The 12,290-nt window shown below is 44.4% G+C and overlaps 1 protein-coding gene across 3 annotated transcripts in view; it reads right to left on the bottom strand.

The window, feature by feature from the left end:
* ZNF292 (zinc finger protein 292) overlaps positions 1-12,290 on the bottom strand; it is a 474,880-nt gene that overhangs the window by 127,870 nt on the left and 334,720 nt on the right. The window lies entirely within an intron of this gene.

Genomic DNA, 12,290 nt, shown 5'->3' with positions numbered 1-12,290 from the left:
TGAAAATAAAAAATGTGTCATGGGATACCCATTTGTTTCAGGATCTAAACATAATTTTATTTACTGCATTTTTGTTGGGAGTATGCGGTGTCAGAATTTTATGTTAGCGAGGATGCATAGAAAACAGTGTTAGAATAAACTCAACAATTGTGTTGAAAACTTCAAGTGTAAGCCTCCATCCAGTCAATGCCAAGCTAATGTAGTAGTCATTAAATGACACCAGTGCTAAGAAGCACCATGAAAAATATATATTTTTTCTAATGCTTCAGTATTTACTATCCTCTTCAGAATCACAGTTAAAAGAATTTCGCACCAATGCAGCATGCAGATAAAAAAAAAAAAAAAAGTCTATTCATAATGACTGTCAACATCAAAGGAATTTTGATTTTAGGAATGAGGTGCTCTGCTGACCTCTAAAATGTAGTGCATTAATCACAGGCCCCGTTATACAATTTCTAACAAATACATGAAAATTACCAATTTCCCAAAATACGAGATATTGATGGGATTTTTAAATCAGCAAGACAGAGAAAAATAAGTTATCTGTAAAACAGTCAGAATTTCTACTGCTCTTACAAATTTAAATGCTTTTTGAATACTCTGTAATATGTACACATATAAAACTATTGCTAATCATCCAAAAAGAGAGGATGAGTCACAAATCTATAAAAGATGCTGGCACTGGAAATTTTTTTTACTTAAAATACTGATCTTCCACCGCAGAATTTTACACAGGACTTGTTTTGCCACAGGGCAGAGTCCCAGAGCATCGCATAAGACAATTATATTTGTAAAAAGCATATTTAAATGGAATAAAAGAAGTTACTTACCTTCAGAAACACCTTATCTGATAGTGCCAATATCTAGTCGCAGATTCCTTACCTTTGAATTTCCCCAGGTGTCAGACTGGATCTGGAAGATTTTTCGTGACCAGTAGTACCCTTGCGCACTGGTAGGTAGTGTTGATCAGCACAGAGCGTCTGGGTCGTCCACACCGGAAGAGACGTCCACGTCCTCTATTTAGGTGCCAACTCAGCACGCTGAAGTCAGTTACTTTTCATGACTTTCTGTGCCTGAAGCGCGGAGCCATGAAGTGTACTAACACTGGTGTGGACAAACAAGGGCTCTGAAAGGGATCATTCCTAACCCTAAAAATCTGCCCGCAGAACGGGGAGGATGGGTGAGTCATTGAAGAATCTGCGGTTAGATATTGTCTCTATCAGATAAGGTGTTATCGGAAGTAACTTGTTTATCTGATAGAGACTTGTAGCTGAAGATTCCTTACCTTTGAAATGATACCCAAGCAATGCAATCCCTGGTGTTGGATGTGCGGACAAATTTAAACTAGAAATTGACGAATTGCCCATCTGTGCATACTTGACTTTCCAGACAGTAACGCTTGGTACACGAGTAAAGGAAAGCCCACGTTGCTCCTCTTCCTTAGGGGGATGTGGAAGAGCGCAAGGTGACAGATTGGCCTGCATGAAATGTCACCACTTTCAGTAGGAAAGAGGCCCTTGTACGAAGCACCAGTATGTCCAGAAAAACTGATAAGAATGAAGGCTTGGAAGATGCAGCTCGTTCACTCTCCAGGCTGATGCAATCGCCACAAGAAAGGCTGTTTTGATGGTGAGCAGCCTGAGGGGACAATTGGGAAGAGGCGCGAAAGGAGCACACCAAGAATGTGAAGACAAAATTAGGGTCAAAACTGAGGCATAACAAAAGGAGAAAAGAGAAGGGACGGGACACATGTACAAAGCCCTTCAAAAATCTATTTACAATAGGAGACTTAAAGAAAGAGGGTTGGTCAGAATGAAGGCAGATAGAGCAGAAAGATAACTGTTCAGAGTGACCAAAGCAGAGCCCTGCTGGACAAGGGTAAGAACAAAAAGCTAAATATCAGAAAAGGGAGGCAAGAAAGTGGGTCAATTAACTTTTCTGTACAATATGATACAAATCACGGACAACTGCAGATCTGTCCCATCTTGATGGAGGGACGCCTGGCTGCCAGTATAACATTGCAGACTCGGAAGGAAGGTCGAAAGCTATTAACTGCTGCCGCTCAATCTCCACGCAGGAAGATTGAGAGGTGACAGGTTTTGGTGGAGGACTCTCCCTGCTGCTGCGACAGAAGATCCTCCTAAAGGCGCAGCCTGATCGCAGGATCAACACATGTTCAGAAACTCAGGCTACAAGATTCTCTGTACCCCGTCCAGAGCCACAAGGAAGACTTGGGCACGGTTGTTCATGATCTTCTTGAGGAACTCTGGACAGGAGTGGTACGGGCGAAAGACGTACAGAAGGGCCTGAGCTCCACTCAGGACCAAAAGCGTCTTTGGGTCTGCCTCTGACCAAGTCGCAGTTCGTTAGCCACCACTGCAAAACCTTTGCAGGTCTCTCCTACAACTGGACCATGTTGGAGAGATTACCCTGATGCTGCACTCACTAACTTCAGAACCGGCCTTTGCCATCTGGCATGTGTCACCAGCAGGATGCAGCAGGCCAAGAGGCTCAGCAGCCCCAGAGTCAGTCTCACCGAAACCCATATAGAGACTGAAACATCCATATCATAGCCTTAATATCCAGGACTCGCTGCTCTGGAGGATAAGCCTGAAACTGCATTGTGTCCAGAACAGCTTTGTTGAAAGGGAGCGTCTGAGAGGGAGTCAGGTGTGACTTGGCATGTTGATAGTGAAACCTAACTAATGCAGGAGGTTCGCCATAGCCTGGAGGTGGGAGACGACAGCCTGGGGCGAGTCCACCTTCAGCCGCCAGTCGTCAAGATGGGCGGGGGGGGGGGGGGGGCTAGTAAGGCAAAAAGGGAGCACAGTGGGTGAAACTGCTCATGGCCTACCGTAAACCAGAGCTAGTGCCGATGGTCAGGCAGGACCGGATATGATAATAGGCATCCTGAAAGTCCACCGCTACCATCCAGTCTCCTGAACCAGGGGCAGACAAGACCTAGGCCAATGTGAGCATTGTGAACTTCTCCTTTTTGAGGAAGTAGTTCAGGATTCAGAGATTTAGTACTAAGACCCTTGACGTTTTTGGGGACCAGAAAGTAGCAGGAATAGCAACCATAGCCTTCTTCTGGCACTGGAACCCCCGTGGTCAAGAGCTCATGACTTCTCCACGGAGCAGGGACAAAGGATTCTCGTCAGCCGCCCATAAGATGGAGGCATGGAAGAAGGATAGTCTCTAAGGGGAGGGAGTGGCACCTTTGGACGATCTGCAGTACCCACCTGTCCAATATTATGGACTGTCAGTGGTGGAGGTGATGGCGGATCCTGCCACAAACTGTACACCCATGATGTAAAAGGGCACGATTAGCAAGGTTTTGAGGGAACAGCTACTGGGAGGGGGTAAGGGACTGGCTGAAATGGACTGCTGGCTCCCTGACCCATGAGGCCAGTAGGAACCGTACCCTCATCCACACAAAGGCTGGTAAGCTTGTGCGGCTCGGTGGCAGAGACCGGGTTGGCGCTGTTGAAAGCCTCTCCTGTGATGGGCAGACTGTGGACATGGGGAAAGGAGAGGCCCAAGGACTTGGCTTTTACACCCCCCCCCCCCCCCCCCCCCCGCTTCTCAGCTCTTAAAGCGCTCCTGGGCCAAGTCTGCCTTATCTCAGAAGAGACAGGTGGCATTGAAGGGCATGTATGTGAGGGAAGCGCCTGAAAAGTCACACTCAGCGGCATCTGAGGGCCACCATAAATAAAAAAATTAAAAACGCTCTACCCAGCAAGTCGGTCATGTCCAAGTCACAGCATAAAGTGAACTTCACTGCCTCTCTCCCATCTGTAACTGCTTGGGAGAACATGGCCTCCTCCAGGACCTGTGCTAGCACACACGCAACAGGTCCCCACAGTGTATAAGAGAAGCAGCCCAATAAGCATGAGGTGTTCACTGACCACAATGCAAGGCTGGGCAAGAAAACATTTTCTTTCCCCAAGCTGTCCAGGCTCTTTATTTGCCTGTCCAGGGGAGCAGCAGGGAAAGCATCAAGGCAAGTGGAGGCTTGGACCACCAAGCTCTCCACGGTAGGGTGATGGTGAAGGAAATGCGGGTCCCCTGGAGAGGGGTGGTGGCAGCAGACAATAGTTCCATTCAGTGGAGCCTCTGTGCTGGTTTGGACCAGCTCCCTAGGAGGATGTCGGTGAGAGGTAGTAGGGGTTCAGAGCAGGAGACCCCCGGTTGCAAAATCTCCAAGATATTGGTCTTGACTGCCTACGAAGGCAATGGAAGTTCGAGGAACTCAGCCGCCCTTCGCACCATCGTTGAGTATTTAGCTCCCTCCTCTGTAGCCATGGTAGGGGAAGAAAGCATGCCAGTATCTGGAGACCTATCCAGTCCACTGGCATCACCCAGTTCCTCACACCAGTCCATATACTGATCACAAGAATGGTATTCAAAAGGGTCCAGCGACCCACTCCCATTTCTCCCGGGGCCTAACCCTTTGGAATAGGGTGCAGACTCTGATCATGGACACAGGGGTCCTTTTGGAGCCGGTACCTGTCGACGAGGCTCAGATTCGTGATCACAATGGAGCCGGCCCAGCAGGTGGGTGCCAGGGCCAGGCAAGGTCGGAGCCACCGGTGCGGAATGGGATGGGGCCTCCTCTGTCCCCAAAGGCACACCGGAGGGGTCGGGTAGCACATAAGTGAGCCGAATAGAACTCTAATTTGAGTAGGGGTCGCCCCAGGTTTTGGAAAAACAGGGGAGGCGTGGAGAAGGACCAGGTTCAGAGGGACCAGGCCTCGAACGCTGATGTTCCTTCGTCGCGCCGGCCAATGGGGGAGCAGAAGTCGAAGCACACTTCGACTTAGTGTGTTTTTTGTGCCTCATATCAGAGTGCCCCCACAATTTCGAGTGGAGCAAGAGGACTTCGGACTCCTGGAATGGTTCTGAAACGTTCCTCCTGAGCAGGACTGTGACAGCTGTTGAGTTGCATGATTGGCCGCTAGCAGCTTCAGGTACTGCTCCAAAGCCTTGAGTGCCATGGGCCGGCAGTCGGAGCAAGACTGAGACAAGGTCACGCTCCAGACATCACAAATATACAGTGAGTTCCGTCACTGACATGGAACGGTGACAGGTGCCACAGAGTTTCAAACCTATTTTACTCTATGACAGGGGTCTCCAACGAGTAGCTCGATAGCTACTGGTAGCTCACCTGGACCCTCAAAGTAGCTTTGAGAGGTGAAGCCAATCTTATAGAGTCTATGCATATTAAAGGCAGCAGCACCGCTCATTTCAAAACCCTCAAGAGTGAAAGCTAAGCAAACCAATGGTTGTACATTATAATTGCACTCAAACACAAACTGTTGGCTTATGGGGTCTGGTCCATGACCATCTGTATCCAATCTAAGTCACAAGGAAATTGGCCATCTTATACGCCCTTGCTCTATCAGTCACACCACACGTGACAAATGCACGATCAAAGATAGCGGGTAATCAAATGTAGCAGTAATCCGTGCTGACTCACCAAAATGTGGTACTGCAGGAGCGAGTGAAAATGTGCTAGTTGGGAGCATAAGCAGCCCAAGAGCTGACAGCAGGGTATGGATCAAAATGAAAAATTAAGAGCCTCTTTAGCATTTATGTGTGTGTCTGACATAGTGTCCATCCCTAATAAATAGTGTTTGTTTGCTGGAAGCTACTTCTGGTGTCAAAGACCATTACATTTGTATGCTGGTGTATGCTGGCCCACATCATAAGGGTTTTCTCAATCGCAATAGTGCCCGTTCATGGAGTAATATTGCCAATGGCATAATATTGGTAATATTTACTTTACTATAATGGCCATTTTTTAGTCTAGGTGGGTCATATAGACAACCATCATTGACATATTAAGAATATGACTGGCCGACTTTTTGCCACCCCTCACAAAATGATGACTGCTCCTCACATAAAATTGGGCATAACTGCTATATGGTCAGAATCCTGAATGTTATGGCATTCAGCCTTGGCACAGTGGTGGCCCTATTAGAATGGTGGCCTCCATAGGCATCCTTGGTGTTGTGGTGAGTATCCATGACCTATGTTTGTAATACCTCATATTCAAAGCAGAATCTGTTCACGTGAGGTATTTTTAGAAGGTAATATTTGAAGAAAATGACTTTCGAAAATTGAAAACTGATATTTTCGGTAAACATTGTTTTTTTCTGAACCGGTTTTCCTCCTGGAAAATTGAGTTTGCTCAAAATGGAAAGTGGTTTTTGATAGAAAATGTTGTATTTTCAAACATAAATATGCTGACGAAGACCATATTGCAGGTCTAAAACACATTTAAAGTTGATAGCTGAATGATAATTCAAGCTGAGTTGAGGGGAGAACTGCTTTGGTTATGTCTTTTGTGCCACAGAGTATGTAACAAATAGAATGTTACTTCATTATTCAGATGGAAGCTTTTACTGAGCAACGTTTTCCTCGCATTTCTTTAGGTAACCTTGCCTGGAATGCTTGACCGTGCATTTATCACGTGTGGTGTGACTGATAGAGCGGGGCGTATAAGAAGGCCAATTTCCTTGTGACTTAGATTTAGAGTGGATACAGATGGTCATGGCAGACCCAGACCCCATAAGCCAACACAGTTTGTGTTTGAGTGCAATTATAATGTACTACCATTGTTTTGCTTAGCTCTCACAGAGGGTTTTGAAATGAGCGGTGCTGCCTTCTTTAATATGCATAGACTCTAAGATTGGCTTCACCTATCAAAGCTACTTAGAGGGTGCCGGTGAGCTACCAGTAGCTCCCGAGCTAGTCGTTGGAGACCCCTGTGCTAGGTGGTCTTGGAATAAACTCAAATATTTGACCTAAGTGAACAATTTGCTGCAACCTTCGGTTCAATGTCATGGACTCCAAAGCAGAAGCAAAAAGGAAACTCAAGACCCCCACCCACTTTATGGGATTGCTATGGAGGAATTGAAATTGGAAACAGCAAGTTAAGGTCTTTTTTGTTGATTGTATGATGGGGATTGGGTGGCGCTCTTTTTTTTTTATTCTGATGACTTTCCATAGTCTTAACTTTGGTTACAGTTGGTGATGCATCCTTGGTCACTGCCAAATTTTCTAGGGGTAATATGTTTGACTTTGACATCCATATTTGTTGAATCCTCTTCTGTAGCCTTGGGATCTGCATGAGCTATGAAAAATAGATGAACCAGATTGCCGATATTGCAGAAGTCCCAATGCTTTTCCTGTATGTATGTACGTCTTGATACCTTGGAGAGCAAAATCCACAAGCTTTCCAAACAGGGTAAGATCATCGATGGGTATCTCAAATAGTTTTTATTGAACTTCAGGAAGGATGGCTGTGGATCCAAGCTACCATGTCTTCTCAAAACAGCTTTTTCCGCAAGCTGGCAAAAGCCTGGATTCGAGACGTCCATTGCTGTATCAATAATTAGCACCAGATTAAATTTCTCCTACATTAAAAAGTACTTTAGCATTCTGCTTTATCCTCAGAAATAAGGTAGCGCAATGATTCAATAATATGCCACATCTGCCCTAGAATTGAAAGAGCGTTGGTCACTTTAATGGATGCCGCAACTATTAACCTGATTCTGTGTCTCAAATTAATAGGTCTACTATATCTGTATGGAGGGTCAGAGGATGGTGTGATCGGTTTTTACATGTTCATTGAGCAGCTGACGTGATTACAGAGTCCAGCTTTGGATGGAGAGTAAGACATGCTGGAGTTGAATCTAGATATTTATACTTTTTCTCTAGACTTACCACTGTTCGAACAGTAGCAGGTGTCTTCATTAGTTTTACCCCTTCACATCAAAATCCAGTACAATAATGGAATTTACATATTTTCTAGCCTGCTCTTTAAAATAGTAAAGGAAATATTGTTCAGTTGAGAATACTGGTAAATTGAACTTTTAGCAGCCTTCTCCATTAAGGCATGAAAGCAGGGTATGTCACCTGACAAATGTAGTTCATTAGTCAGGTTGCTATCTTCTTCTTTGGAAATAAAGAAGCCATTCCCTTTATTAATACCTATGTCATCTCTTCTAAAAAAAATTCTCCTTCCTCCTCATCCACATCAGAATATTTAGATTTAGCTGAATCCTCATCATTTATGTCCTCAGGATGTGGGGAAATAAGACGTATACTGATGGGTCTGGGAGATGGTTCTTTTTGAGGGGAAATCAGGCAAAAAGGTTTAAGTGCCAAAGGAGCAGCTGGTGGAAGTGGTGGCACAGGTACAACAGGTATTGCGGGTTGAAGTGGCTGAACTACAGGATGTTATGATAGTAATCATTGAATAGTGCCCATCAATTGTTGCAATGTAGACAGAAATTCTACAAGCACCTGTACAGCCTCTGGCTCTCTACTCTAATGAGGAGAGGAGCTACATAGGTGTGTGCGCATCATGAGGAATACAATCTTGCTGATAACCATATCCACAACAAGACTTCACCTTTTCCATCCTCAAAATCCAGGACATAGCATGCGCCCAACTGCGTTGGACTGTAGGCAGTGTCTGATGCAAGGCCGCTGACATTTTCGTCAAGCTCTGATTCCAGAATCTTGGACGGTAGAGTTACTGTCACTTTTAATTGTGAATAAATAGGCACAGCAAATACTGTTTGATGGCGATGTCATCAACAGATACCGATGTTGAAAGTGTTGCCGAAGGGCTCGGGGACGACACTGGCAAGAGACACTCCCAATACAGTCTATGGCGTAGTCAAATATATTTTCCTAGTCCTTGTCCTCTACTGCAAGTGTTCAGTTGGTCTTTTCTTTGAAGAGTGTTACTCAACATAAGGATATGATTTTTGCGCAGTGTTCCTTGGGAGTATTTCAAATGTATTTTTTGAGGGTGCAGCTGCAAGCGCTTTACCAAATAGGTCCAATTCAGGAAACTGACTAGGTCTTTTTGTCTATGCAGAATTTGTGGAAGTGCTAGGTAGGGCACTTTTCCCTGAATTTTCCATAGAGGAACGGGGCACCCCATTAGAACCAGGAAATTTGCTTTATCCAGTACATATAGTGGCAACCCACTCTCCGTCCTTTAGAGTTTTTGTAGGAAATGTCAGCATGAATACTCATGAATAGCAGTAAATATTCTGAGAATGAGGATTAAAGTAAATAATCTGTCCATAGGTGGAACAAGATTTGAAGAATGATTCTGCTCTTCTTCAGGCATGGTGCAATCTTGACAGTTTTGAGAACTCACTACCTTCTGGTATCGATACAGGGCGGTGCAATATCTGCAGTAATTTATTAGTTGCTGAGACACTTTTTTTGCATTATTTATATTTAGGACAAATGGAGGGTTACGAGTACTAACAAAGAATTACTACAACTAACTGACACGGTGTGTTTATAAGGATCGCACTGGGTTAGACCCCCTCCTAATGTATGTGTGTCTCCCGAGCCTGTGTTTTCTCATTGTCTGTTATAATTGATGCACACACAGATGTGGCACATTATAAGGCATCAAGTTATTACTGATGCTCTTATTTGTTGTTTATGTTTTTTCTGTTTCCTAGGTTTTCATCAGGAGCGTTCCCTCATTATGCAGCTGTAGCCATATTATAGGTATACAGGTTACTGCCCTGCCCTGTTTGACCTTAAGGGTTTAGTAATAACTTTTTATCACGTGCACTCCACATATTATTGTTCTGGTCCTGAAGAAGCGCCAACGAACCTTATGGCGACACAGGCGCGAAACATGTTGACCTATGACCTTTTGACACCTGGGCATAGTGTGCCTCTTGGACAAGATTTTATGTAGCAGTTTATCTGCCAAGGGTTTACAACTTATACATTCGATTCATGTTTACCCTTTATTATTTTTTAAAATTCATCACCTTGCACGCACTTTTTCACCCTTTTTAGACCCATACCCCACACACCCGCATGCACCATCCGGCAGTTCTTTAAAAGATCTCCGACAAAGAGACCCTTCGGGGGACCCGTGGGGAATTGCAGCGCCGGCCCCACGAGGAGCAACTGCCCGATGATGAAGCATGACACCTCCTGGGGTGTGTGAGGGCAACAGAGGACAAACATGGTTATTCCACCTCACTATTGGGTCACCTTCACCTAGGATGTCTTTTGTTTCTTTCTTCTCTTTCTACCTTTTCACCCTTTTTATTCTTTTTGCACGGGTGACTATTTGCACCCTTAAGCATGGATGACTTTTTTGCATCTTGCGATAGGAACAGTGTCCCGTTGTGATATTGCAATCTTGACAGTTGACAGAATAAAGGTTAAATGTATCCCTGAACAAGGAAATGTCCCTAAAAAATGCATAGTACTGTGGCAGCTGAAGACCGAGCTTGTTCACTCCCAGATTAAACCAACAAAGTAACAGTGTTCAGGTGACTGAAATGTAAGAGCAGAGAGCCGCTTGGGGACACCCTCACACACAATTGGAGGCAGAAATCTGAGCTATGGTAGCCTCTAGGGGAAGCAGGCGAACAGACACTCACTTCATTGGCTGAAGTTCAACTTGCATCGAGTGAGCAGGATGTGCTGGTAAACTGACACCGTTGTTTAAGCCTATAGCCATTTTAACCCAGTCTATTGCTATTTAAAAGTACTGGGGATTCTCAGCCTGACGACGGGGAATAAAAGCATGTGAATATACAAAAGCTCAAATGTTGGAAACCTTTAAGATCTGTAGATGATAAAAATATATGGTTGGTGTATCCATACAACTCAGATGACATCTGCGACCGGAAGACTGATTGAGTAAACTGCCATTTTGCTTGCAGTTGCTCCCCAAATTTCCAAAGTTCAATTTTCACCCAAAGCAAATCACAGGCATGTCTGCCACCTCAACACAAAGAAGGCTCTGATGATTGAAGGTGGAGGTTAAGTCTTGGCATGGATATGTTCCTGCGTGGGGGAGATTGAAGGAATTATCTTGATTTGGGGGGGAAATTGCTAAACATCTGTCAAACGTCATGTTTGGTGTGTTCTCCTAGACAACCAGTAAGAAAAATTAGTTTAGTTTTTCACCAATAGATGTCTTCGGTCATACAGTATTAGAAAATATATAGTTTTTCTACTTTCCATACAGTTCAGAGATTGCTATCTCACCAAATGAGCATTAGAATTTTGGTTCAAATCTGTCAACGGTGCACAGGTAGGGAAAAAAAGTGGGAAAGGAGGGACTAAAACTGTTCAGTTTTTTTTAAAACTGACACTGTTTAACGAATCTACATGAAACTGTGCCCCACATCGACCCAGACAACACAATGGGGACAGTAGCAGAGCGGACCTTGTCTATCCAGAAGAAATTAACATTCAGCCACCAAGGTAATCCCTCACCTGGTCTGCTTGGCTTTTAGACAACCTCATTGGCAGGTAAGGTGCATTCTAAACTATTCACATAATGAAATGTGACCGACAGATACCATAACCTTGGGAAATAGGCTACTTTTTATTTTTCTTTGAGAGAGGATCCAGGGCAGAGCCAGTTTCAGGATCCGCAACAGTTACATTACTCCAAGGGATCTCTGGAAAGGCGGCATTCAACTAGACTCTAGTTCACCTTATACAGGGTGGAAAATGTGAGGAACCGAACTCTCTAGTACAGAGTGGGTTTCAAGAAAGATCAGCTGATTCTGGCAAAACAGGAAAGGGTCTGTGTCAGCCATTCACCTACTAGTAAACCAGCTGTTGAGTGAAGGTGGGATCTGACCTTTCACAACCCCTGTACAGCTCTAGCTCCTCAGGATCCTGACAGATGTGCTTGGAAGAAGGATCAAGCTTGGATGCCTACACATTGTCTTTTACAGGTAAGTCTGTGGGACAGAATGGTAGAAGTAAGGACTTTGGGAAAGGGGCTGGTTTGTTTCTTTCTGAAAATCAGGTCTACCTTTTCCAGAGACTAGGAGGATGCTAACCTATAAGAGAAGCACTGTTGCCCAGTATAACCAGAAACCTCCTACAAACTCAGGGTAAAGAATGATGGACTTGGCTTTATTTAGAATTCGGCAAACTGAATACTTGGTCACAAATGTGGCAGATATCCTGCCTATTGTATTGCAAGTACATATAGTATAGCCTATAGCACTTGTAATAAAAGGATAGCCAGCACATTTTTGACAGAGCACATACTGGGCAGTATATCGTCAACTGGAAAATAATTCTTTATTATGGAATGAGAGGATTCAGCTTTACTTAAGGCTCCTTTGATAAAGAATAAATATTTTATCTTCTTGCCTGAGTTTTTAGCCTTTTAATTCCTCACAGAGACGACAAGGGAGGGGGTGTCACGAATATATGGAGTGTTAACAACTTAGTGCCATTTTATAAATCAGCCCAGA

The sequence above is a fragment of the Triturus cristatus genome, chromosome 6, assembly GCF_964204655.1.
Source record: "Triturus cristatus chromosome 6, aTriCri1.1, whole genome shotgun sequence".
NCBI lineage: Eukaryota > Metazoa > Chordata > Amphibia > Caudata > Salamandridae > Triturus > Triturus cristatus.
The sequence above is the reverse complement of the archived record's forward strand: the minus strand, read 5'-3'. Positions and strand labels throughout refer to the sequence as shown.